Source organism: Anser brachyrhynchus (genome assembly GCF_964034855.1).
Source record: "Anser brachyrhynchus genome assembly, contig: SCAFFOLD_32, whole genome shotgun sequence".
Taxonomy (NCBI): domain Eukaryota; kingdom Metazoa; phylum Chordata; class Aves; order Anseriformes; family Anatidae; genus Anser; species Anser brachyrhynchus.
In genome coordinates this window covers 3,165,288-3,192,637 of record NW_027663874.1, presented here as the reverse complement: position 1 = coordinate 3,192,637, position 27,350 = coordinate 3,165,288, and the positions used below count along the sequence as shown (strand labels likewise).

Below are 27,350 nucleotides of genomic sequence, written 5' to 3'. Positions count from 1 at the left end.
GAGGATCCGATGATTACGTGGAGTCCGTGGAATCCAGTGGCAACGAAGAAGGTAGATCCGTAGACGCTATCGGCGATTGAGAATGGGGCTTCGTGGTATTCTATTGCTTGTAGGGCTGTGAAGTAGAATCCCAGGAGGATCGTTAGGGTTAGGGCGTGGATGGCGTGTTTTCGGTTTCCTTCTGTGATGCTGTGATGGGCTCACGTTACGGTAACGCCTGAGGCTAGTAGGATGGCTGTGTTTAGTAGGGGGACTTCTATCGGGTTGAGTGGTTTAATTCCTGTTGGGGGTCATTGGCCTCCTAGTTCTGGGGTTGGGGCCAGGCTCGAGTGGAAGAACGCTCAGAAGAACCCTAAGAAGAAGAATGCTTCGGATGTGATGAAAAGGATTATGCCGTATCGTAGGCCTTTTTGGACTGTGGGAGTGTGATGGCCTTGGAAGGTGCTTTCTCGTACAATGTCTCGTCATCATTGGAGTATTACTAGGAGTATTGAGATGAGGCCTAGGGTTAGTAGTACGGATGAGTTGTAGTGGAATCACATGATTAATCCTGAGGTTGTGAGTAGGGCGGCGGCTGCCCCGAAGATTGGTCAAGGGCTTGGGTCAACTATGTGGTATGAGTGTGCTTGGTGTGCCATTAGATGTTTTCTTGTAAGTATAGGCTTAGAAGGAGCACGAAGACGTAGGCCTGGATTATGGCTACTGCTACTTCTAGGATGGTTAGGAGTAGTAGGATGATTATTGTTAGGATGGATACTGCAGGAAGGGTGGGTATTAATGCAATGGAGGCTGTAGAGATGAGTTGGATGAGTAAGTGTCCTGCTGTAAGGTTGGCTGTAAGGCGGACTCCGAGGGCTAGGGGGCGGATTAGTAGGCTGGTTGTTTCGATCAGGATTAGTGCGGGGATTAGGGGTGTAGGGGTACCTTCGGGTAATAGGTGGGCTAAAGAGGCTGATGGTTGGTTTCGTAGGCCTGTTAGTAGTGTGGCGAGCCATAGTGGGAAGGCTAGGGCTATGTTCATAGATAGTTGGGTGGTTGGGGTGAATGTATATGGAAGGAGGCCTAGAAGGTTGATTGTAAGAAGTATGATTATTAGGGATGTAAATATTATGGCTCATTTGTGGCCATTTTTGTTGAGTGGGACTATTAGTTGTTTTGTGATTAGGTGAAGGAGTCATGTTTGGATAGTAGAAAGGCGGTTGTTGATTCATCGGTTGTTTGGGGACGGGAATAGTAGGGCTGGGAAGAGTAGGGATAGTAGGATTAAGGGGATGCCAAATAGATTGGGGCTGGAAAATTGGTCAAAGAAGCTTAGGTTCATGGTCAGGATCATGGTGTGGGTTTGGTAGTGAGGGAGGTCTTATTTGATGGGGGGTTGGTTGTGGTGAAGGCTAGTAGTTTTGGTTGGATGAGGAGTGCTAGGGTTAATCAGGTTATAATTATGATTGAAAATCATGGTGCGGGGTTAAGCTGTGGCATATCATTAAGGAGGGGGAAGTCCCTCTTTGGCTAGCTTAAAAGGCTAGTGCTGTTGCATAGCTTCTTAATGATTAGGATGATGATAGAAGGGACGATCAGGCCTCGAAATGTGGGAGTGGGGTTGATTCTACTACAATGGGTATGTAGCTGTGATTAGCCCCGCAAATTTCTGAGCATTGTCCGTAAAAAATCCCAGGCCGGGTGGTAATGAATGAAGTTTGGTTTAGTCGGCCTGGGATTGCGTCTGTTTTAACTCCGAGCGTTGGGACTGCTCAGGAGTGGAGTACGTCTCCTGCAGTAATGATCACGCGGATGGGGGATTCTATTGGGATAACTACGCGGTGGTCAACTTCTAGCAGTCGGAAGTGGCCGTTGGGTAAGTCTGGGGTGGGCACTATGTAGGAGTCGAATGATAGGTCTTTGAAGTCTGTGTATTCGTAGCTTCAGTATCATTGGTGGCCGATGGCTTTTAGGGTGAGGTCTGGTTCATCGATTTTGTCCATTATGTAGAGGATTTGTAGGGATGGGAGGGCGAGGAGTACCAGGACGATAGCAGGTAGGATTGTCCAGATCAGCTCTACTTCTTGGGCGTCTACAGCATTGGACGAGAGTTTTTCTGTTAGTATGTGGGCTAAAAGGTAGAGAACTAGGCTGCAGATAGCTAGGGCAACGATTAGGGCGTGGTCGTGGAATTCAACGAGTTCTTCTATGATGGGTGATGAGGCGTCTTGGAATCCTAGTTGGGAGTGGTTGGCCACATGAGATGTACAGGATTTTTACCTGTGATTTAGTCTTGACAAGGCTATGTAATTGGTTTACTAACGTCTCATAAGAAAGAAGCATGAGCGGTTAATGCAGTTGGCTTGAAACCAGCATGTGAGGGTTCGATTCCTTCCTTTCTTGTACTTGGACGAAGGCCGGTTCCTCGAAAGTATGGTATGGGGGAGGGCAGCCGTGGATTCATTCAGCGTTTGTGGTAGTTAGTTCTGGTTGTAGGACTTTTCGTTTGGCCGAAAAGGCTTCTCAGATGATGAATATTAGTATGATTACGGCTACTATTGAGATTAGGGAGCCGATGGAGGAAATGGTGTTTCATAGTGTGTAGGCGTCGGGATAGTCCGAGTATCGTCGGGGTATTCCTGCTAGGCCTAGGAAGTGCTGGGGGAAGAACGTTAGGTTTACTCCTGTAAATATTACCCCGAAGTGGGCTTTTGCTCATGTTTGGTGTAGGGTAAACCCAGTGAGTAGTGGGAATCAGTGAGTAAATCCTGCTAGAATGGCAAAGACGGCGCCTATGGATAGGACGTAGTGGAAGTGGGCAACTACGTAGTACGTGTCGTGCAGGGCGATGTCTAGGGAAGAGTTTGCAAGAACGATTCCTGTTAATCCTCCGATGGTAAATAGGAAGATAAATCCTAGAGCTCATAGTATTGGGGGGGTCTCATTTGATTGTTCCTCCGTGCAGGGTGGCTAGTCAGCTAAATACTTTGATTCCGGTAGGGATGGCAATGATTATAGTGGCTGATGTAAAGTAGGCTCGGGTATCAACGTCTATTCCTACTGTAAACATGTGGTGAGCTCAGACGATGAATCCTAGGAAGCCGATGGATAGTATGGCTCAGACTATTCCCATGTAGCCGAAGGGCTCCTTTTTGCCTGAGTAGTACGTGACTACGTGTGAGATGATTCCGAACCCCGGTAGGATCAGAATATAGACTTCTGGGTGTCCGAAGAATCAGAATAGGTGTTGGTACAGGATTGGGTCTCCTCCTCCAGCGGGGTCGAAGAATGTGGTGTTTAGGTTTCGATCAGTTAGTAATATTGTAATACCGGCGGCGAGTACGGGGAGTGATAGAAGGAGTAGGATGGCGGTAATTAGTACGGATCAGACAAATAGTGGGGTTTGGTATTGTGAGAGTGCGGGGGGTTTTATGTTGATGGCTGTGGTGATAAAGTTGATGGCCCCAAGGATGGAGGAGATACCGGCTAAGTGGAGTGAGAAGATAGCCAGGTCTACTGAAGCTCCGGCGTGGGCAAGGTCACCTGCTAGGGGAGGGTAGACAGTTCAGCCTGTGCCGGCGCCAGCTTCTACAGTGGATGAGGCTAGTAGGAGGAGGAATGATGGGGGGAGGAGTCAAAAGCTTATGTTGTTTATTCGCGGGAATGCTATGTCGGGGGCACCGATTATGAGGGGGACTAATCAGTTGCCGAATCCTCCGATCATGATGGGTATGACTATAAAGAAGCTTATTACAAAGGCGTGAGCGGTAACGATTACATTGTAAATTTGGTCGTCGCCTAGGAGAGTTCCTGGTTGTCCTAGTTCTGCGCGGATTAATAGGCTGAGTGCGGTGCCGACTATTCCTGCTCATGCCCCGAAGATGAGGTACAGGGTGCCAATATCCTTATGGTTAGTGGAAAATAGTCATCGGTTGATGAAGGTGACGGGTAAGATGGCTGAGTGTTGAAGCGTTAGGCTGTAGACCTTTTTACAGAGGTTTAATTCCTCTTCTTATCGGCTCTGTAGTGAAATTCATGTTGAGTTGCAAGCTCATCGATGCGCACTAGGGTGCGTCAGGGTCTTTGTAGGCAGAAGCCAATTGGTTTAGGCATTTAGCTGTTAACTAGAGTTTTGTGGGATCGAAGCCCATCTGTCTAGGGAGGCTTTAGCTTAATTAAAGCGTCTGACTTGCATTCAGAAGATACAGGTTAATATTCTGTAAGTCTTAATGTGCAGAAACTAAGAGGGTTTAACTCTTATTTAAGGCTTTGAAGGCCTTCGGTTTGGGGTGTTATCCTAAGTTTCTAGACAATGGCATGTATTATTGGGGACAGGGGAAGTAAGAGGATTGATAGTGAGGCAAGGACCGCAGTAGGTGTGCTTGGGGCTTTGCTAGTGTATCATTGTTTTATGTGGTTAGAGGAGTTGGGGGGAAGGGTAATTGTTGAGTGGTATGCGAGGCGTAGGTAGAAGAAGAGGCTGAGCAGTGATAGCATGGCAATTGCCATGGCTGCTGGTGTTATTTCCTGTTTAGTTAGTTCTTGGATGATAAGTCACTTTGGTATAAAGCCTGTTAATGGGGGGAGGCCTGCTAGGGATAAAAGTACTAGTATTAGGGTGGCGTTTAGCACTGGGGTTTTTGTTCATGAGGTTGTGATCATGGATAGGTTAAGGGCTTTGATTTTGTTAAGGGCTAGGAATACGGCTGATGTTATGATTGTGTATAGGTAGAAGGTAAGTAAGGCCAATTTGGGGCTGTAAACTAGGATGATGGCGATTCAGCCTAAGTGGGAGATGGACGAGAAGGCTAGGATTTTGCGTGTTTGTGTTTGGTTCAGTCCTATTCAGCCTCCTAGTGCTGTTGAGGCTAGGGCCATGGCGGTGAGTAGAGCTGGGTCGAGGGATTTGGATGTTAGTAGGAGCAGGGTTAGTGGGGGGAATTTTATGAGGGTCGAGAGTAGCAGGGCTGTTATTAGTGGCGATCCTTGTAGTACTTCTGGGAATCAGAAGTGAAATGGCACTAGGCCCAGTTTAATAGCGATTGCTGCTGTCAGTAGTAGACAGGAGGTTGGGTGGTTTATTTGTGTGATGTCTCATTGGCCGGTGACTCAGGCATTGGTTATGCTAGAGAATAGGACCAGGGCGGAAGCAGCTGCTTGGGTTAGGAAGTATTTCGTTGCGGCTTCTACTGCTCGTGGGTGGTGGGATTTGGCGATTAGGGGAATGATGGCTAGTGCGTTGATCTCCAGTCCTGTCCAGGCCAGAACTCAGTGGTTGCTGGAAATTGTGATTGTGGTGCCCAAGATGAGGCTGAAGGTTATGATTGGGGTCGCGTAAGGGTTCATTAGTAGAGGAGGGGGTTAAACCATCATTTTCGGGGTATGGGCCCGATAGCTTGATTAGCTGACTCTACTAGAAAATAATATAAGGGAAGTATGGAGAATTTTGATTTCTCTTGTGTGGGTTCAATTCCTACTTTTCTAAGGTCAACAGGAAATGAGAGGGCTGTTATACCTCTATGTTCACTTTATCATAGTGACCCTTTGTAGTTCAGGCACATTTCCTTATGTAAGGAGGTAGGCCTGCATAGCAGATAGGTATGCTGATGTGTCAGAGGCACAGAGCTAGTGTGAGGGGTAGGAAGTTTTTTCATAGTAGGTGCATTAGTTGGTCATATCGGAATCGTGGGTATGAAGCTCGGACCCATAAGAAACCAGAAGATAGTAGGAGGACTTTTGTGGCTAGGATGACGGGGAATAGTTCTGTGGGTGGCCCTAGGGCGCTTGGGTTTAGGAATATGATGGCTGTAAGTGTATTTATTAGCATAATGTTCGCATATTCAGCTAGGAAGAATAAGGCGAAGGGTCCTGCGGCGTATTCAACGTTAAACCCTGAGACTAGCTCAGATTCACCCTCTGTGAGGTCAAAAGGAGCTCGGTTTGTCTCTGCTAGGGTGGATACGTATCATATTATTGCTAGGGGTCATGAGGAGAAAATGAAGTATAGAGGCTCCTGTGCGATGGCAAAGGAGCTGAGTGTGTAGCTTCCGCTTAGTATGATTATTGATAGCAGGATTATGGCCAGTGTCACTTCGTATGAAATGGTCTGTGCTACTGCCCGTAGGGCTCCGATTAGTGCGTATTTTGAGTTCGAGGCTCAGCCTGATCATAGGACTGAGTAGACGGCTAGGCTTGACATGGCTATTAGGAAGAGAACTCCGAGGTTTAGATCTGCTAGGGGAAATGGGAGTGGTAGTGGTGCTCAAGTGGTGAGGGCTAGGACAAGGGCTAGTATTGGTATCAGAATGAATAGAAGTGGGGAAGAGGTAGAGGGTCGGATGGGCTCTTTGGTAAATAGTTTCAGTCCGTCCGCAAATGGTTGAAGTAGGCCAAAAGGCCCGACAACGTTAGGGCCTTTGCGGGATTGTATGTAGCTTAGGATTTTCCGTTCTACTAGGGTTAGGAAGGCTACTGCAATCAGGATTGGGATGATGTATAGGAGGGATATAACGAGGCAGCTTAGTGTTGTTATTTGAATCATGGGTGAAGCTAGGGAGAGGATTTGAACCTCTGGGGAAAGGGCTTAAGCCTTCTGCACTTGCCGGGCTCTGCCACTCTAGCTGGTCCTTTTCTAGGATTGAAAGTGGTGGGGGAAGGCCCTCTTCACGGTTTAGTTGGTTTCACTGCTTAGAGGGGGGGGGCGTGCTTGTGGTATTGGCCCCACTTTCCCGGTCCTTTCGTACTGGGGAGAGTGTGTCATAGATAGAAACCGACCTGGATTGCTCCGGTCTGAACTCAGATCACGTAGGACTGTTAATCGTTGAACAAACGAACCCTTAATAGCGGCTGCACCATTAGGATGTCCTGATCCAACATCGAGGTCGTAAACCCCCCTGTCGATATGGGCTCTTGAGGGGGATTGCGCTGTTATCCCTGGGGTAGCTTGGTCCATTAATCAATTATATTGGGTCTGGTCACTGTTAGCACTTTGAGGGGTAGCTCTAGGTAAAGAGGTATGGTCTTGTTTTTGGAGGATTTGTTCTCCTCCAAGGTCGCCCCAACCGAAAAATATCCACCAGGCTCTGCGATGGTAGTGGCCCCAGTGGGGTTGATTGAGGATTCGCGGTGGTCGTTGATTTTTAAGTTCCACAGGGTCTTCTCGTCTTATGTTCACATCCCCGCTTTTGCACGGGGAGATCAATTTCACTGATTATCTGTGAGAGACAGTTAAGACCTCGTTTAGCCATTCATACAAGTCTCGATTTATGGGACAATTGATTGCGCTACCTTTGCACGGTTAGGATACCGCGGCCGTTAAACCTAAGTCACCGGGCAGGCATCACCTTCAATACTTGTTTAATTTGCTGAAGGCTATGTTTTTGGTAAACAGTCGGGCCTTATTAATTTGCCGAGTTCCTTTCACAGATTTTAATCGCTCTTATAGGCGCTCCTGAGTCGGGTTAACAGGGTTAGTTAATACGTGGTCTTGTAGGGGTTTTTGTATCTGTCTAGGTCTGTTAATAATGTTTCTATGTAAGCTTGCGCCGTTAGAGGGGTGTGGCCCTGTACATGAGGGGCCTAGGATGATTCCTAGGATTGTTATGAGGATGGCAGCGGTTTTGGTGATAAGGGGTATGGTTATTGGGGGGGTTTTGGTTGGTGTGATGAAAGAGGTAATGATTATTCCTGCTGTAATGCTGCCTAGGGCGAGTCGGGTTAGGGGGGCGGTGATTAGTGGGTTGTTTTCGTTTATTGATACTATTGGGGGGATTCGGGTTTGTCCAGCTTGGACTAGGATGGTTATGCGGATGCTGTAGGTTGCGGTGAATGCTGTGGCTATAAGGGTTAGGAGTAGGGCTCAAGTATTTAGGTATGATGTGTTTAAGCTTTCGATGATGAGGTCTTTTGAGTAGAATCCGGCTAGGAATGGGGTTCCTATCAGCGCCAGGTTTCCGATGGTTAGGCAGGAAGTAGTGACTGGGAGTATTTTCTGTAGGCCTCCTATCTTTCGGATATCTTGTTCTCCGTTTAGGTTGTGGATGATAGACCCTGAGCATAGGAATAGTATGGCTTTAAAGAAGGCATGGGTTGAGATGTGTAGGAAGGCTAGTTGTGGGAGGTTTAGTCCGATAGTGACTATTATTAGTCCTAGTTGGCTGGATGTTGAGAAAGCAATGATTTTTTTGATGTCATTTTGGGTTAGGGCGCATGTGGCAGCGAATAGGGTTGATAGAGCACCTAGGCATAGGCAGGCAGTTAGGGCTGTCTGGTTGGTGGCTAGCAGGGGGTGCATGCGGATGAGCAGGAAGATTCCGGCTACTACTATGGTACTGGAGTGCAGTAGGGCTGATACTGGGGTGGGGCCTTCTATTGCTGCGGGCAGTCATGGGTGGAGTCCAAATTGGGCGGATTTTCCTGCGGCTGCGAGGATTAATCCTATGAGGGGGAGGATTGGGGTTTGGTGGGGGTGTACGGCTTGTTGGATCTCTCAGGTGTTGAATGTTGAAGCTAGTCATGCTATGCTCAGGATCAGTCCGATGTCTCCGATTCGGTTGTAGATTACGGCTCGTAGGGCGGCGGTGTTGGCATCTGCTCGGCCTTGTCATCAGCCGATGAGAAGGAAGGACATGATTCGTACTCCTTCCCAGCCTACGAATAGGAGGAATATGTTGTTTGCGGTTGTTAGGAGGAGTATGGCGACTAGGAATGTCAGTAGGTAGGTGAAAAATTTTGTTACGTATGGCTCTGAGGCCATGTATCATATGGCGAATTGTAGGATTGATCATGTTACAAATAGGGCAATTGGAAGAAATGTTATTGAGCATTGGTCTATTTTTAGGCTCAGGGGGATTTTAAAGTTTATAATGAATTTTCACTCCCAGTGGCAGGTGACAGATTCTACTCCCGAGTAGATGAATGCGGTTGTAGGGGCTAGGCTAATTAGGAATGCGGTTTTAACAGCGCGGGTGGTGGCTTGTGGGGTGTTTTTAAAGTTTTTAAATAGAAATGGCAGGATGATTGGGGTTAGGAGGATTGTCAGCGTGAGTAGTGTGAGGGAGTTGATTAGTAGTGTGGGGTTCACTCCTTTTACTTGGATTTGCACCAAGATGGGTGGTTCCTAAGACCAGTGGATTGCTGTTATCCTTTAAAAGTAAGGGGGCTGAGGTTTTAGGCTCAGATGTAAGAGTTAGCAGCTCTTGTTGGTTAAACCCTCCCCTCGGCAGGTAAGAAGGTTTGAACTTCTATTCTTAGAATCACAGTCTAATGTTTGGTTTAAACTATACTTGCATGAGGGGATTCCGGAGATCAGTTCGGGTTTGAGGATTAGGAGGAATATTGGGATAATGTGGAGTGTTATGAGCAGGTGTTCTCGCGTGGTTGAGTTTTGCATAGATGTGATGTGGGAGGGGATTGAGCCTCGTTGGGTCATTAGTAGTATGAATAAGGTGTAGGAGGCGGTTAGTAGGGTTGCGATTCCTGTTAGGATGATCGTGAAGGCAGATCAGTTGAATAAGGTGATTATAATGGTTAGCTCTGCTATGAGGTTTGTTGTTGGGGGTAAGGCTATGTTTGTTAGATTGGCCAGCAATCATCAGGTAGCTATGAGTGGTAGGAGAGGTTGTAGGCCTCGTGTGAGTAGTAGAATTCGGCTGTGCGTACGTTCATAGTTTGTGTTGGCTAGGCAGAATAGTATGGAGGAAGTTAGTCCATGGGAAATTATTAGGATCATTGCCCCTGAGAATGATCAGTGGGTTTGGATTATTCCTGCGGCGATAACTAGGCCTATGTGGCTAACGGATGAATAAGCGATTAGTGATTTTAGGTCTGTCTGTCGTAGGCAGATTGAGCTAGTCATTAGGGCGCCTCATAGGGCCAGGGTTAGGAAGGGGTAGTGCAGGAGGTTGGACAGTGGGCCCATAAATAGAGTGACTCGTATAATTCCGTATCCTCCTAGCTTTAGTAGTAGGGCGGCGAGGAGTATTGAGCCTGCGATGGGTGCTTCTACGTGGGCTTTTGGCAGTCAGAGGTGTAGGCCGTATAGTGGGGCTTTTACTATGAATGCTATGAGCAGTGCTAGACCTGATAGTATTCCTGTCCATGAGGTGGATAGGGTTGGGTGGGTTAGTTGTAGGGTTGGCAGGTGCAGGGTGCCAATTTTCACGTATAGGTGTATGATTGTGATTAGCAGGGGTAGAGAGCTTACTGGCGTGTAGAATAGCAGGTAGATGCCAGCGCTTAGGCGTTCTGGTTGGTTCCCCCATCGGGTGATTAAGATTAGGGTGGGAATGAGGGTTGCTTCAAATGAGATGTAAAATAGTGCTAGTTCTGTGGTGGAAAAGGCTAGTAGGATGAATGGCTGGACTGCGACTAAGGTTGAGATAAAGATTCGTTTGCGTTGTAGGGGTTCTTGTTGCAGGTGGTTTTGGCTTGCTATGATTATGAGTGGGAGTAGTCAGCAGGATAGTACTAGGAGGGGGGATGAGATTTGGTCAATTCCTGTTCAGTTGGATAAAAATTTGTAGGGGTAGTAGGTTGGGATTAATCACTGTAGGCTTAGGGCAGCGATTAGGAGGCTGTATAAGGTGGTGTTAGTCCATAGAAATTTTGGTGGAGACAGCAGGGCTGTTGGAAGAAGTATGATTGTGGGTAGGATGATTTTTAGCATTGCAGGAGGTTTAGGTTGTGTAGATGGTCGGAGCCATGTGTGCGGGTGGAGGCTACTAGGATGGCCAGGCCTGTGCCCGCCTCACACGCTGAGAAGGTTAGCATGAGAATTGGTACCATGGTGAATGAGGAGACTTGGTTTTCGATGGATCATATTGATAGGCCTACGAATATCGATAATATTATGCTTTCAAGGCATAGTAGGGCGGATACTAGGTGGGTTCGGTGGAAGGCTAGTCCTAGTCCGCTGAAAATGAAGGCTGAGTAGAAGCTTAAATGTAGGGGCGACATAAGAAAGTTACAGGGTTGGCTGTAATCTGCTGGGTCGAAACCAGCTATCTTTTTGGTTAGACTAACTTTCTGTTATTCTGCTCATTCTAGGCCCCCTTGAATTCACTCGTAGGCCAGTCCGAGTGTTAGGAGAAGGAGGATCGCTACAGTTCAGGTGAGGGTCATTAGGGGGGATTGGAGTTGGACGGCTCATGGCAGGGGGAGTAGGAGGGCGATTTCTAGGTCAAATAGGAGGAACAGGATGGCTACTGAGGAAGAATCGGACTGAGAATGGTAATCGAGCAGATCCAAGTGGGTCGAATCCACATTCGTACGGTGAGAGTTTCTCTGAGTCGGGGTTTATTTGGGCGAGTCAGAAGTTTAATGCGGTTAGGGCGGCGCTTAGGATTGATGATAGGGCGAATATGAACATGAGTGCGTTCATTGCTCTCCTCTGGGTTTATACCAGATTCTAGAGATTGGAAGTCAATTGTAATTAATATACTAGAAGAGCAAGATCCTCATCAGTAGATGGTTATGTAGAGGAATAGTCAGATGACGTCTACGAAGTGTCAGTATCAGGCTGCTGCCTCGAATCCGAAGTGGTGGTCTGATGTAAAGTGGAACTTGATCAGTCGGAAGAGGTAGACGGTCAGGAAGGAGGATCCGATGATTACGTGGAGTCCGTGGAATCCAGTGGCAACGAAGAAGGTAGATCCGTAGACGCTATCGGCGATTGAGAATGGGGCTTCGTGGTATTCTATTGCTTGTAGGGCTGTGAAGTAGAATCCCAGGAGGATCGTTAGGGTTAGGGCGTGGATGGCGTGTTTTCGGTTTCCTTCTGTGATGCTGTGATGGGCTCACGTTACGGTAACGCCTGAGGCTAGTAGGATGGCTGTGTTTAGTAGGGGGACTTCTATCGGGTTGAGTGGTTTAATTCCTGTTGGGGGTCATTGGCCTCCTAGTTCTGGGGTTGGGGCCAGGCTCGAGTGGAAGAACGCTCAGAAGAACCCTAAGAAGAAGAATGCTTCGGATGTGATGAAAAGGATTATGCCGTATCGTAGGCCTTTTTGGACTGTGGGAGTGTGATGGCCTTGGAAGGTGCTTTCTCGTACAATGTCTCGTCATCATTGGAGTATTACTAGGAGTATTGAGATGAGGCCTAGGGTTAGTAGTATGGATGAGTTGTAGTGGAATCACATGATTAATCCTGAGGTTGTGAGTAGGGCGGCGGCTGCCCCGAAGATTGGTCAAGGGCTTGGGTCAACTATGTGGTATGAGTGTGCTTGGTGTGCCATTAGATGTTTTCTTGTAAGTATAGGCTTAGAAGGAGCACGAAGACGTAGGCCTGGATTATGGCTACTGCTACTTCTAGGATGGTTAGGAGTAGTAGGATGATTATTGTTAGGATGGATACTGCAGGAAGGGTGGGTATTAATGCAATGGAGGCTGTAGAGATGAGTTGGATGAGTAAGTGTCCTGCTGTAAGGTTGGCTGTAAGGCGGACTCCGAGGGCTAGGGGGCGGATTAGTAGGCTGGTTGTTTCGATCAGGATTAGTGCGGGGATTAGGGGTGTAGGGGTACCTTCGGGTAATAGGTGGGCTAAAGAGGCTGATGGTTGGTTTCGTAGGCCTGTTAGTAGTGTGGCGAGCCATAGTGGGAAGGCTAGGGCTATGTTCATAGATAGTTGGGTGGTTGGGGTGAATGTATATGGAAGGAGGCCTAGAAGGTTGATTGTAAGAAGTATGATTATTAGGGATGTAAATATTATGGCTCATTTGTGGCCATTTTTGTTGAGTGGGACTATTAGTTGTTTTGTGATTAGGTGAAGGAGTCATGTTTGGATAGTAGAAAGGCGGTTGTTGATTCATCGGTTGTTTGGGGACGGGAATAGTAGGGCTGGGAAGAGTAGGGATAGTAGGATTAAGGGGATGCCAAATAGATTGGGGCTGGAAAATTGGTCAAAGAAGCTTAGGTTCATGGTCAGGATCATGGTGTGGGTTTGGTAGTGAGGGAGGTCTTATTTGATGGGGGGTTGGTTGTGGTGAAGGCTAGTAGTTTTGGTTGGATGAGGAGTGCTAGGGTTAATCAGGTTATAATTATGATTGAAAATCATGGTGCGGGGTTAAGCTGTGGCATATCATTAAGGAGGGGGAAGTCCCTCTTTGGCTAGCTTAAAAGGCTAGTGCTGTTGCATAGCTTCTTAATGATTAGGATGATGATAGAAGGGACGATCAGGCCTCGAAATGTGGGAGTGGGGTTGATTCTACTACAATGGGTATGTAGCTGTGATTAGCCCCGCAAATTTCTGAGCATTGTCCGTAAAAAATCCCAGGCCGGGTGGTAATGAATGAAGTTTGGTTTAGTCGGCCTGGGATTGCGTCTGTTTTAACTCCGAGCGTTGGGACTGCTCAGGAGTGGAGTACGTCTCCTGCAGTAATGATCACGCGGATGGGGGATTCTATTGGGATAACTACGCGGTGGTCAACTTCTAGCAGTCGGAAGTGGCCGTTGGGTAAGTCTGGGGTGGGCACTATGTAGGAGTCGAATGATAGGTCTTTGAAGTCTGTGTATTCGTAGCTTCAGTATCATTGGTGGCCGATGGCTTTTAGGGTGAGGTCTGGTTCATCGATTTTGTCCATTATGTAGAGGATTTGTAGGGATGGGAGGGCGAGGAGTACCAGGACGATAGCAGGTAGGATTGTCCAGATCAGCTCTACTTCTTGGGCGTCTACAGCATTGGACGAGAGTTTTTCTGTTAGTATGTGGGCTAAAAGGTAGAGAACTAGGCTGCAGATAGCTAGGGCAACGATTAGGGCGTGGTCGTGGAATTCAACGAGTTCTTCTATGATGGGTGATGAGGCGTCTTGGAATCCTAGTTGGGAGTGGTTGGCCACATGAGATGTACAGGATTTTTACCTGTGATTTAGTCTTGACAAGGCTATGTAATTGGTTTACTAACGTCTCATAAGAAAGAAGCATGAGCGGTTAATGCAGTTGGCTTGAAACCAGCATGTGAGGGTTCGATTCCTTCCTTTCTTGTACTTGGACGAAGGCCGGTTCCTCGAAAGTATGGTATGGGGGAGGGCAGCCGTGGATTCATTCAACGTTTGTGGTAGTTAGTTCTGGTTGTAGGACTTTTCGTTTGGCCGGAAAGGCTTCTCAGATGATGAATATTAGTATGATTACGGCTACTATTGAGATTAGGGAGCCGATGGAGGAAATGGTGTTTCATAGTGTGTAGGCGTCGGGATAGTCCGAGTATCGTCGGGGTATTCCTGCTAGGCCTAGGAAGTGCTGGGGGAAGAACGTTAGGTTTACTCCTGTAAATATTACCCCGAAGTGGGCTTTTGCTCATGTTTGGTGTAGGGTAAACCCAGTGAGTAGTGGGAATCAGTGAGTAAATCCTGCTAGAATGGCAAAGACGGCGCCTATGGATAGGACGTAGTGGAAGTGGGCAACTACGTAGTACGTGTCGTGCAGGGCGATGTCTAGGGAAGAGTTTGCAAGAACGATTCCTGTTAATCCTCCGATGGTAAATAGGAAGATAAATCCTAGAGCTCATAGTATTGGGGGGGGTCTCATTTGATTGTTCCTCCGTGCAGGGTGGCTAGTCAGCTAAATACTTTGATTCCGGTAGGGATGGCAATGATTATAGTGGCTGATGTAAAGTAGGCTCGGGTATCAACGTCTATTCCTACTGTAAACATGTGGTGAGCTCAGACGATGAATCCTAGGAAGCCGATGGATAGTATGGCTCAGACTATTCCCATGTAGCCGAAGGGCTCCTTTTTGCCTGAGTAGTACGTGACTACGTGTGAGATGATTCCGAACCCCGGTAGGATCAGAATATAGACTTCTGGGTGTCCGAAGAATCAGAATAGGTGTTGGTACAGGATTGGGTCTCCTCCTCCAGCGGGGTCGAAGAATGTGGTGTTTAGGTTTCGATCAGTTAGTAATATTGTAATACCGGCGGCGAGTACGGGGAGTGATAGAAGGAGTAGGATGGCGGTAATTAGTACGGATCAGACAAATAGTGGGGTTTGGTATTGTGAGAGTGCGGGGGGTTTTATGTTGATGGCTGTGGTGATAAAGTTGATGGCCCCAAGGATGGAGGAGATACCGGCTAAGTGGAGTGAGAAGATAGCCAGGTCTACTGAAGCTCCGGCGTGGGCAAGGTTACCTGCTAGGGGAGGGTAGACAGTTCAGCCTGTGCCGGCGCCAGCTTCTACAGTGGATGAGGCTAGTAGGAGGAGGAATGATGGGGGGAGGAGTCAAAAGCTTATGTTGTTTATTCGCGGGAATGCTATGTCGGGGGCACCGATTATGAGGGGGACTACTCAGTTGCCGAATCCTCCGATCATGAGCGGATGCAGTGCAGTGAGTCCAGAGAGTGCACTGGCACCACTGGGCATGCAGTGCAGTGAGTCCAGAGAGTGCACTGGCACCACTGGGGATGCACTTCAGTGACTCCAGAGAGTGCACTGGCACCACTGGGGATGCAGTGCAGTGAGTCCAAAGACTTCACTGGCAAAACTGGGGATGCAGTGCAGTGAGTCCAGAGAGTGCACTGGCACCACTGGGGATGCAGTGCAGTGAGTCCAGAGATTGCACTGGCACCACCGGGGCTGCAGTGCAGTGAGTCCAGAGAGTGCACTGGCACCACTGGGGATGCACTGCAGTGAGTCCAGAGAGTGCACTGGCACCACTGGTGATGCAGTACAGTGAGTCCAGAGAGTGCACTGGCACCACTGGGGATGCACTGCAGTGAGTCCAGACAGTGCACTGGCACCACTGGGGATGCACTACAGTGAGTCCAGAGATTGCACTGGCACCACTGGGGATGCAGTGCACTGAGTCCAGAGAGTGCACTGGCACCACTGGGGATGCAGTGCATTGAGTCCAGAGAGTGCACTGGCACAACTGGGGATGCACTTCAGTGAGTCCAGAGAGTGCACTGACACGACTGGGGATGCAGTGCAGTGAGTCCAGAGAGTGCACTGGCACCACTGGGGATGCAGTGCAGTGAGTCCAGAGAGTGCTCTGGCACCACTGGGGATGCAGTGCAGTGAGTCCAGAGAGTGCACTGGCACCACTGGGGATGCACAGCAGTGAGTCCAGTGAGTGCACTGGCACCACTGGGGATGCAGCGCAGTGACTGCAGAGAGTACACTGGCACCACCGGGGATTCACTGCAGTGAGTCCAGAGAGTGCACTGGCACCACCTGTGATGCAGTGCAGTGAGTCCAGTGAGTGCACTGGCACCACTGGGGATGCAGTGCTGTGACTCCAGAGAGCGCACTGGCACCACTGGGGATGCAGTGCAGTCAGTTCAGTGAGTGCACTGGCACCACTGGGGGTGCAGTACAGTGAGTCCAGAGAGTGCACTGACACCACTGGGGATGCAGTGCAGTGAGTCCAGACAGTGCACTGGCACCACTGGGGATGCAGTGCAGTGAGTCCAGAGAGTGCACTGGCACCACTGGGGCTTCAGTGCAGTGAGACCAGAGAGTGCACTGGCACCACTGGGGATGCAGTGCAGTGAGTCCAGAGAGTGCACTGGCACCACTGGGGATGCACTGCAGTTAGTCCAGAGAGTGCACTGTCACCACTGGGGATGCAGTACAGTGAGTCCAGAGAGTGCACTGGCACCAGTGGGGATGCAGTACAGTGAGTCCACAGAGTGCACTGGCACCACTGGACATGCAGTGCAGTGAGTCCAGAGAGTGCACTGGCACCACTGGGGATGCACTTCAGTGACTCCAGAGAGTGCACTGGCACCACTGGGGATGCAGTGAAGTGAGTGCAGAGAGTGCACTGGCAGCAGTGGGGATGCAGTGCAGTGAGTCCAGAGAGTGCACTGGCACCACTGGGGATGCAGTGCAGTGAGTCCAGTGAGTGTACTGGCACCACTGGGGATGCACTTCAGTGAGCCCAGAGAGTGCACTGGCACCACTGAGAATGCACTTCAGTGAGTCCAGAGAGTGCACTGGCACCACTGGGGATGCACTGCAGTGAGTCCAGAGAGTGCACTAGCACCACTGGGGATGCAGTGCAGTGAATCCTGTGAGTACACTGGCACCACTGGGGATGCAGTGCAGTGAGTCCAGAGAGCTCACTGGCACCACTGGGGATGCAGTGCAGTGAGTCCAGAGAGTGCACTGGCACCACTGGAGATGCAGTACAGTGAGTCCAGAGAGTGCACTGGAACCACTGGGGATGCAGTGCAGTGAGTCCAGAGAGTGCACTGGCACCACTGGTGATGCAGTACAGTGAGTCCAGTGAGTGCACTGGTACCACTGGGCCTGCAGTGCAGTGAGTCCAGAGAGTGCACTGGCACCAGTGGGGATGCAGTGCAGTGAGTCCAGAGAGTGCACTGGCACCACCGATGATGCAGTACAGTGAGTCCACAGAGTGCACTGGCACCACTGGGGATGTAGTGCAGTGACTCGAGAGAGTGCACTGGCACCACTGGGGATGCAGTGCAGTGAGTCCAGAGAGTGCACTGGCACCACTGGGGATGCAGTGCAGTGAGTCCAGAGAGTGCACTGGCAGCAGTGGGGATGCAGTGCAGTGAGTCCAGAGACTTCACTGGCACCACTGGGGATGCAGTGCAGTGAGTCCAGAGAGTGCACTGGCACCACTGGGGATGCAGTGCAGTGAGTCCAGAGACTTCACTGGCACCACTGGGGATGCAGTGCAGTGAGTCCAGAGAGTGCATTGGCACCACTGGGGATGCAGTGCAGTGAGTCCAGAGAGTGCACTGGCACCACTGGGGATGCACTGCTGTGAGTCCAGAGAGTGCACTGGCACCACTGGTGATGCAGTACAGTGAGTCCAGAGAGTGCACTGGCACCACTGGGGATGCACTGCAGTGAGTCCAGAGAGTGCACTGGCACCACTGGGGATGCACTACAGTGAGTCCAGAGATTGCACTGGCACCACTGGGGATGCAGTGCAGTGAGTCCAGAGAGTGCACTGGCACCACTGGGGATGCAGTGCAGTGAGTCCAGAGAGTGCACTGGCACCACTGGGGATGCACTTCAGTGAGTACAGAGAGTGCACTGACACCACTGCGGATACAGTGCAGTGAGTCCAGAGAGTGCACTGGCACCACTGGGGATGCAGTGCAGTGAGTCCAGAGAGTGCTCTGGCACCACTGGGGATGCACTGCAGTGAGTCCAGAGAGTACACTGGCACCACTGGGGATGCAGTGCAGTGAGTCCAGAGAGTGCACTGGCACCACTGGGGATGTAGTGCATTGAGTCCAGATAGTGCACTGGCACCACTGGTGATGCAGTCCAGTGAGTCCAGTGAATGCACTGGCACCACTGGGGATGCTGTGCAGTGAGTGCAGAGAGTGCACTGGCACCACCTGTGTTGCGGTACAGTGTGTCCAGTGAGTGCACTGGCACCACTGGGGATGCAGTGCAGTGAGTCCAGAGAGTGCACTGGCACCACTGGGGATGCAGTGCAGTGAGTCCAGAGAGTGCACTGGCACCACTGGGGATGCACTACAGTGAGTCCTGAGAGTGCACTGGCACCACTGGGGATGCTCTGCAGTGAGTCCAGAGATTGCACTGGCACCACTGGGGATGCAGTGCAGTGAGTGCAGAGAGTGCACTGGCACCACTGGGGATGCACTTCAGTGAGTTCAGAGAGTGCACTTGCACCACTGGGGATGGGTTTCAAGCCAACTGCATTAACCGCTCATGCTTCTTTCTTATGAGACGTTAGTAAACCAATTACATAGCCTTGTCAAGACTAAATCACAGGTAAAAATCCTGTACATCTCATGTGGCCAACCACTCCCAACTAGGATTCCAAGAACCAGGAGGTTCGGTGAAAATAGGGCTAGTGCTATTAGAGGGGTGATTATTAGGGTAAGCCCTAAGCTGTCTTTAATGGAGACGTATGGGTGGAATGGGATTTTGTCGCAGTCTGATACGATTCCTAGTGGGTTATTTGAGCCTGATTCGTGTAGGAAGGTTAGGTGGACTAGGGTGATTCCTGCAATTAGGAAGGGCAGTAGGAAGTGGATGGCGAAGAATCGGGTTAAGGTTGGATTGTCTACTGAGAATCCTCCTCAGGCTCATTCTACTAGAGTTTGCCCAATGTACGGGATGGCTGAGAATAGGTTGGTGATTACGGTGGCCCCTCAGAATGACATTTGTCCTCATGGTAGGACATACCCTACGAAGGCAGTTGCTATTAGGGTGAGTAGGAGGATTACTCCTGTGTTTCAGGTTTCTTTGTATAGGTAGGAGCCGTAGTAGAGGCCTCGTCCGATGTGTAAGTAGATGCAGATAAAGAAGAGCAAAGCACCGTTGGCGTGGAGGTTGCGGATGAGCCATCCGTACTGGACGTCTCGGCATGTGTGAGCTACTGAGGAGAAGGCGAGTGAAGTGTCTGCGGTGTAGTGTATGGCTAGTAGCAGGCCTGTTAGGATTTGTGTGGCTAAGCAGATGGCTAGAAGGGAGCCGAAGTTTCATCAGGCAGAGATGTTGGAGGGGGCGGGTAGGTCGATTAGGGAGTTGTTGATTATTTTTAGTAGGGGATGGGATTTGCGGATGTTAGGGGCCATTAGTGAGTCTGTGTGTTATTAGGATTATTACCAGGATGGAGAGGGCGAAGGATCCTAGGTAGGCCTTAATTAGCCCTGTGTGTATTGAGGTTGCGGCTTTGCTTGCGGCTACTTGTAGTTCAGCAAGGCCCTCTGGCCCTATTTTTTTGAGTCAGGAGAGGTCGATCAAGTGTAGGGCAATGTTTTGTCCCTTTTCTAGTAGGTTTTTGGAGAAGAATCGGTGTACTAGGGGGTTGAAGTACCCTAATGCAGAGGAGAAGTTTATGAGGGGGTTTGGTTTGGGGTGAGTGAGGGTGTGTGTTATGTTCGATAGTTCTAGGGCTAGGATGATTCCTAGGATTGTTATGAGGATGGCAGCGGTTTTGGTGATAAGGGGTATGGTTATTGGGGGGGTTTTGGTTGGTGTGATGAAAGAGGTAATGATTATTCCTGCTGTAATGCTGCCTAGGGCGAGTCGGGTTAGGGGGGCGGTGATTAGTGGGTTGTTTTCGTTTATTGATACTATTGGGGGGATTCGGGTTTGTCCAGCTTGGACTAGGATGGTTATGCGGATGCTGTAGGTTGCGGTGAATGCTGTGGCTATAAGGGTTAGGAGTAGGGCTCAAGTATTTAGGTATGATGTGTTTAAGCTTTCGATGATGAGGTCTTTTGAGTAGAATCCGGCTAGGAATGGGGTTCCTATCAGCGCCAGGTTTCCGATGGTTAGGCAGGAAGTAGTGACTGGGAGTATTTTCTGTAGGCCTCCTATCTTTCGGATATCTTGTTCTCCGTTTAGGTTGTGGATGATAGACCCTGAGCATAGGAATAGTATGGCTTTAAAGAAGGCATGGGTTGAGATGTGTAGGAAGGCTAGTTGTGGGAGGTTTAGTCCGATAGTGACTATTATTAGTCCTAGTTGGCTGGATGTTGAGAAAGCAATGATTTTTTTGATGTCATTTTGGGTTAGGGCGCATGTGGCAGCGAATAGGGTTGATAGAGCACCTAGGCATAGGCAGGCGGTTAGGGCTGTCTGGTTGGTGGCTAGCAGGGGGTGCATGCGGATGAACAGGAAGATTCCGGCTACTACTATGGTACTGGAGTGCAGTAGGGCTGATACTGGGGTGGGGCCTTCTATTGCTGCGGGCAGTCATGGGTGGAGTCCAAATTGGGCGGATTTTCCTGCGGCTGCGAGGATTAATCCTATGAGGGGGAGGATTGGGGTTTGGTGGGGGTGTACGGCTTGTTGGATCTCTCAGGTGTTGAATGTTGAAGCTAGTCATGCTATGCTCAGGATCAGTCCGATGTCTCCGATTCGGTTGTAGATTACGGCTTGTAGGGCGGCGGTGTTGGCATCTGCTCGGCCTTGTCATCAGCCGATGAGAAGGAAGGACATGATTCGTACTCCTTCCCAGCCTACGAATAGGAGGAATATGTTGTTTGCGGTTGTTAGGAGGAGTATGGCGACTAGGAATGTCAGTAGGTAGGTGAAAAATTTTGTTACGTATGGCTCTGAGGCCATGTATCATATGGCGAATTGTAGGATTGATCATGTTACAAATAGGGCGATTGGAAGAAATGTTATTGAGTATTGGTCTATTTTTAGGCTCAGGGGGATTTTAAAGTTTATAATGAATTTTCACTCCCAGTGGCAGGTGACAGATTCTACTCCCGAGTAGATGAATGCGGTTGTAGGGGCTAGGCTAATTAGGAATGCGGTTTTAACAGCGCGGGTGGTGGCTTGTGGGGTGTTTTTAAAGTTTTTAAATAGAAATGGCAGGATGATTGGGGTTAGGAGGATTGTCAGCGTGAGTAGTGTGAGGGAGTTGATTAGTAGTGTGGGGTTCACTCCTTTTACTTGGATTTGCACCAAGATGGGTGGTTCCTAAGACCAGTGGATTGCTGTTATCCTTTAAAAGTAAGGGGGCTGAGGTTTTAGGCTCAGATGTAAGAGTTAGCAGCTCTTGTTGGTTAAACCCTCCCCTCGGCAGGTAAGAAGGTTTGAACTTCTATTCTTAGAATCACAGTCTAATGTTTGGTTTAAACTATACTTGCATGAGGGGATTCCGGAGATCAGTTCGGGTTTGAGGATTAGGAGGAATATTGGGATAATGTGGAGTGTTATGAGCAGGTGTTCTCGCGTGGTTGAGTTTTGCATAGATGTGATGTGGGAGGGGATTGAGCCTCGTTGGGTCATTAGTAGTATGAATAAGGTGTAGGAGGCGGTTAGTAGGGTTGCGATTCCTGTTAGGATGATCGTGAAGGCAGATCAGTTGAATAAGGTGATTATAATGGTTAGCTCTGCTATGAGGTTTGTTGTTGGGGGTAAGGCTATGTTTGTTAGATTGGCCAGCAATCATCAGGTAGCTATGAGTGGTAGGAGAGGTTGTAGGCCTCGTGTGAGTAGTAGAATTCGGCTGTGCGTACGTTCATAGTTTGTGTTGGCTAGGCAGAATAGTATGGAGGAAGTTAGTCCATGGGAAATTATTAGGATCATTGCCCCTGAGAATGATCAGTGGGTTTGGATTATTCCTGCGGCGATAACTAGGCCTATGTGGCTAACGGATGAATAAGCGATTAGTGATTTTAGGTCTGTCTGTCGTAGGCAGATTGAGCTAGTCATTAGGGCGCCTCATAGGGCCAGGGTTAGGAAGGGGTAGTGCAGGAGGTTGGACAGTGGGCCCATAAATAGAGTGACTCGTATAATTCCGTATCCTCCTAGCTTTAGTAGTAGGGCGGCGAGGAGTATTGAGCCTGCGATGGGTGCTTCTACGTGGGCTTTTGGCAGTCAGAGGTGTAGGCCATATAGTGGGGCTTTTACTATGAATGCTATGAGCAGTGCTAGACCTGATAGTATTCCTGTCCATGAGGTGGATAGGGTTGGGTGGGTTAGTTGTAGGGTTGGCAGGTGCAGGGTGCCAATTTTCACGTATAGGTGTATGATTGTGATTAGCAGGGGTAGAGAGCTTACTAGCGTGTAGAATAGCAGGTAGATGCCAGCGCTTAGGCGTTCTGGTTGGTTCCCCCATCGGGTGATTAAGATTAGGGTGGGAATGAGGGTTGCTTCAAATGAGATGTAAAATAGTGCTAGTTCTGTGGTGGAAAAGGCTAGTAGGATGAATGGCTGGACTGCGACTAAGGTTGAGATAAAGATTCGTTTGCGTTGTAGGGGTTCTTGTTGCAGGTGGTTTTGGCTTGCTATGATTATGAGTGGGAGTAGTCAGCAGGATAGTACTAGGAGGGGGGATGAGATTTGGTCAATTCCTGTTCAGTTGGATAAAAATTTGTAGGGGTAGTAGGTTGGGATTAATCACTGTAGGCTTAGGGCAGCGATTAGGAGGCTGTATAAGGTGGTGTTAGTCCATAGAAATTTTGGTGGAGACAGCAGGGCTGTTGGAAGAAGTATGATTGTGGGTAGGATGATTTTTAGCATTGCAGGAGGTTTAGGTTGTGTAGATGGTCGGAGCCATGTGTGCGGGTGGAGGCTACTAGGATGGCCAGGCCTGTGCCCGCCTCACACGCTGAGAAGGTTAGCATGAGAATTGGTACCATGGTGAATGAGGAGACTTGGTTTTCGATGGATCATATTGATAGGCCTACGAATATCGATAATATTATGCTTTCAAGGCATAGTAGGGCGGATACTAGGTGGGTTCGGTGGAAGGCTAGTCCTAGTCCGCTGAAAATGAAGGCTGAGTAGAAGCTTAAATGTAGGGGCGACATAAGAAAGTTACAGGGTTGGCTGTAATCTGCTGGGTCGAAACCAGCTATCTTTTTGGTTAGACTAACTTTCTGTTATTCTGCTCATTCTAGGCCCCCTTGAATTCACTCGTAGGCCAGTCCGAGTGTTAGGAGAAGGAGGATCACTACAGTTCAGGTGAGGGTCATTAGGGGGGATTGGAGTTGGACGGCTCATGGCAGGGGGAGTAGGAGGGCGATTTCTAGGTCGAATAGGACGAACAGGATGGCTACTGAGGAAGAATCGGACTGAGAATGGTAATCGAGCAGATCCAAGTGGGTCGAATCCACATTCGTACGGTGAGAGTTTCTCTGAGTCGGGGTTTATTTGGGCGAGTCAGAAGTTTAATGCGGTTAGGGCGGCGTTTAGGATTGATGATAGGGCGAATATGAACATGAGTGCGTTCATTGCTCTCCTCTGGGTTTATACCAGATTCTAGAGATTGGAAGTCAATTGTAATTAATATACTAGAAGAGCAAGATCCTCATCAGTAGATGGTTATGTAGAGGAATAGTCAGATGACGTCTACGAAGTGTCAGTATCAGGCTGCTGCCTCGAATCCGAAGTGGTGGTCTGATGTAAAGTGGAACTTGATCAGTCGGAAGAGGCAGACGGTCAGGAAGGAGGATCCGATGATTACGTGGAGTCCGTGGAATCCAGTGGCAACGAAGAAGGTAGATCCGTAGACGCTATCGGCGATTGAGAATGGGGCTTCGTGGTATTCTATTGCTTGTAGGGCTGTGAAGTAGAATCCCAGGAGGATCGTTAGGGTTAGGGCGTGGATGGCGTGTTTTCGGTTTCCTTCTGTGATGCTGTGATGGGCTCACGTTACGGTAACGCCTGAGGCTAGTAGGATGGCTGTGTTTAGTAGGGGGACTTCTATCGGGTTGAGTGGTTTAATTCCTGTTGGGGGTCATTGGCCTCCTAGTTCTGGGGTTGGGGCCAGGCTCGAGTGGAAGAACGCTCAGAAGAACCCTAAGAAGAAGAATGCTTCGGATGTGATGAAAAGGATTATGCCGTATCGTAGGCCTTTTTGGACTGTGGGAGTGTGATGGCCTTGGAAGGTGCTTTCTCGTACAATGTCTCGTCATCATTGGAGTATTACTAGGAGTATTGAGATGAGGCCTAGGGTTAGTAGTATGGATGAGTTGTAGTGGAATCACATGATTAATCCTGAGGTTGTGAGTAGGGCGGCGGCTGCCCCGAAGATTGGTCAAGGGCTTGGGTCAACTATGTGGTATGAGTGTGCTTGGTGTGCCATTAGATGTTTTCTTGTAAGTATAGGCTTAGAAGGAGCACGAAGACGTAGGCCTGGATTATGGCTACTGCTACTTCTAGGATGGTTAGGAGTAGTAGGATGATTATTGTTAGGATGGATACTGCAGGAAGGGTGGGTATTAATGCAATGGAGGCTGTAGAGATGAGTTGGATGAGTAAGTGTCCTGCTGTAAGGTTGGCTGTAAGGCGGACTCCGAGGGCTAGGGGGCGGATTAGTAGGCTGGTTGTTTCGATCAGGATTAGTGCGGGGATTAGGGGTGTAGGGGTACCTTCGGGTAATAGGTGGGCTAAAGAGGCTGATGGTTGGTTTCGTAGGCCTGTTAGTAGTGTGGCGAGCCATAGTGGGAAGGCTAGGGCTATGATCATAGATAGTTGGGTGGTTGGGGTGAATGTATATGGAAGGAGGCCTAGAAGGTTGATTGTAAGAAGTATGATTATTAGGGACGTAAATATTATGGCTCATTTGTGGCCATTTTTGTTGAGTGGGACTATTAGTTGTTTTGTGATTAGGTGAAGGAGTCATGTTTGGATAGTAGAAGGGCGGTTGTTGATTCATCGGTTGTTTGGGGACGGGAATAGTAGGGCTGGGAAGAGTAGGGATAGTAGGATTAAGGGGATGCCAAATAGATTGGGGCTGGAAAATTGGTCAAAGAAGCTTAGGTTCATGGTCAGGATCATGGTGTGGGTTTGGTAGTGAGGGAGGTCTTATTTGATGGGGGGTTGGTTGTGGTGAAGGCTAGTAGTTTTGGTTGGATGAGGAGTGCTAGGGTTAATCAGGTTATAATTATGATTGAAAATCATGGTGCGGGGTTAAGCTGTGGCATATCATTAAGGAGGGGGAAGTCCCTCTTTGGCTAGCTTAAAAGGCTAGTGCTGTTGCATAGCTTCTTAATGATTAGGATGATGATAGAAGGGACGATCAGGCCTCGAAATGTGGGAGTGGGGTTGATTCTACTACAATGGGTATGTAGCTGTGATTAGCCCCGCAAATTTCTGAGCATTGTCCGTAAAAAATCCCAGGCCGGGTGGTAATGAATGAAGTTTGGTTTAGTCGGCCTGGGATTGCGTCTGTTTTAACTCCGAGCGTTGGGACTGCTCAGGAGTGGAGTACGTCTCCTGCAGTAATGATCACGCGGATGGGGGATTCTATTGGGATAACTACGCGGTGGTCAACTTCTAGCAGTCGGAAGTGGCCGTTGGGTAAGTCTGGGGTGGGCACTATGTAGGAGTCGAATGATAGGTCTTTGAAGTCTGTGTATTCGTAGCTTCAGTATCATTGGTGGCCGATGGCTTTTAGGGTGAGGTCTGGTTCATCGATTTTGTCCATTATGTAGAGGATTTGTAGGGATGGGAGGGCGAGGAGTACCAGGACGATAGCAGGTAGGATTGTCCAGATCAGCTCTACTTCTTGGGCGTCTACAGCATTGGACGAGAGTTTTTCTGTTAGTATGTGGGCTAAAAGGTAGAGAACTAGGCTGCAGATAGCTAGGGCAACGATTAGGGCGTGGTCGTGGAATTCAACGAGTTCTTCTATGATGGGTGATGAGGCGTCTTGGAATCCTAGTTGGGAGTGGTTGGCCACATGAGATGTACAGGATTTTTACCTGTGATTTAGTCTTGACAAGGCTATGTAATTGGTTTACTAACGTCTCATAAGAAAGAAGCATGAGCGGTTAATGCAGTTGGCTTGAAACCAGCATGTGAGGGTTCGATTCCTTCCTTTCTTGTACTTGGACGAAGGCCGGTTCCTCGAAAGTATGGTATGGGGGAGGGCAGCCGTGGATTCATTCAACGTTTGTGGTAGTTAGTTCTGGTTGTAGGACTTTTCGTTTGGCCGGAAAGGCTTCTCAGATGATGAATATTAGTATGATTACGGCTACTATTGAGATTAGGGAGCCGATGGAGGAAATGGTGTTTCATAGTGTGTAGGCGTCGGGATAGTCCGAGTATCGTCGGGGTATTCCTGCTAGGCCTAGGAAGTGCTGGGGGAAGAACGTTAGGTTTACTCCTGTAAATATTACCCCGAAGTGGGCTTTTGCTCATGTTTGGTGTAGGGTAAACCCAGTGAGTAGTGGGAATCAGTGAGTAAATCCTGCTAGAGGCCATCCTAGTATAGGTAGAAGGTAAGTAAGGCCAATTTGGGGCTGTAAACTAGGATGATGGCGATTCAGCCTAAGTGGGAGATGGACGAGAAGGCTAGGATTTTGCGTGTTTGTGTTTGGTTCAGTCCTATTCAGCCTCCTAGTGCTGTTGAGGCTAGGGCCATGGCGGTGAGTAGAGCTGGGTCGAGGGATTTGGATGTTAGTAGGAGCAGGGTTAGTGGGGGGAATTTTATGAGGGTCGAGAGTAGCAGGGCTGTTATTAGTGGCGATCCTTGTAGTACTTCTGGGAATCAGAAGTGAAATGGCACTAGGCCCAGTTTAATAGCGATTGCTGCTGTCAGTAGTAGACAGGAGGTTGGGTGGTTTATTTGTGTGATGTCTCATTGGCCAGTGACTCAGGCATTGGTTATGCTAGAGAATAGGACCAGGGCGGAAGCAGCTGCTTGGGTTAGGAAGTATTTCGTTGCGGCTTCTACTGCTCGTGGGTGGTGGGATTTGGCGATTAGGGGAATGATGGCTAGTGCGTTGATCTCCAGTCCTGTCCAGGCCAGAACTCAGTGGTTGCTGGAAATTGTGATTGTGGTGCCCAAGATGAGGCTGAAGGTTATGATTGGGGTCGCGTAAGGGTTCATTAGTAGAGGAGGGGGTTAAACCATCATTTTCGGGGTATGGGCCCGATAGCTTGATTAGCTGACTCTACTAGAAAATAATATAAGGGAAGTATGGAGAATTTTGATTTCTCTTGTGTGGGTTCAAT

At 48.9% G+C, this 27,350-nt stretch overlaps 1 long non-coding RNA gene across 1 annotated transcript; it reads left to right on the top strand.

Annotated features, from left to right (window-relative positions):
* Nucleotides 1–72: 72 nt before the first annotated feature.
* On the top strand, nucleotides 73–26,561 carry LOC308186725. The gene is made up of 3 exons (XR_013944202.1): nucleotides 73–829; nucleotides 12,245–12,403; nucleotides 24,507–26,561. It is a non-coding gene; the product is annotated as an uncharacterized lncRNA (long non-coding RNA).
* Nucleotides 26,562–27,350: the final 789 nt, after the last annotated feature.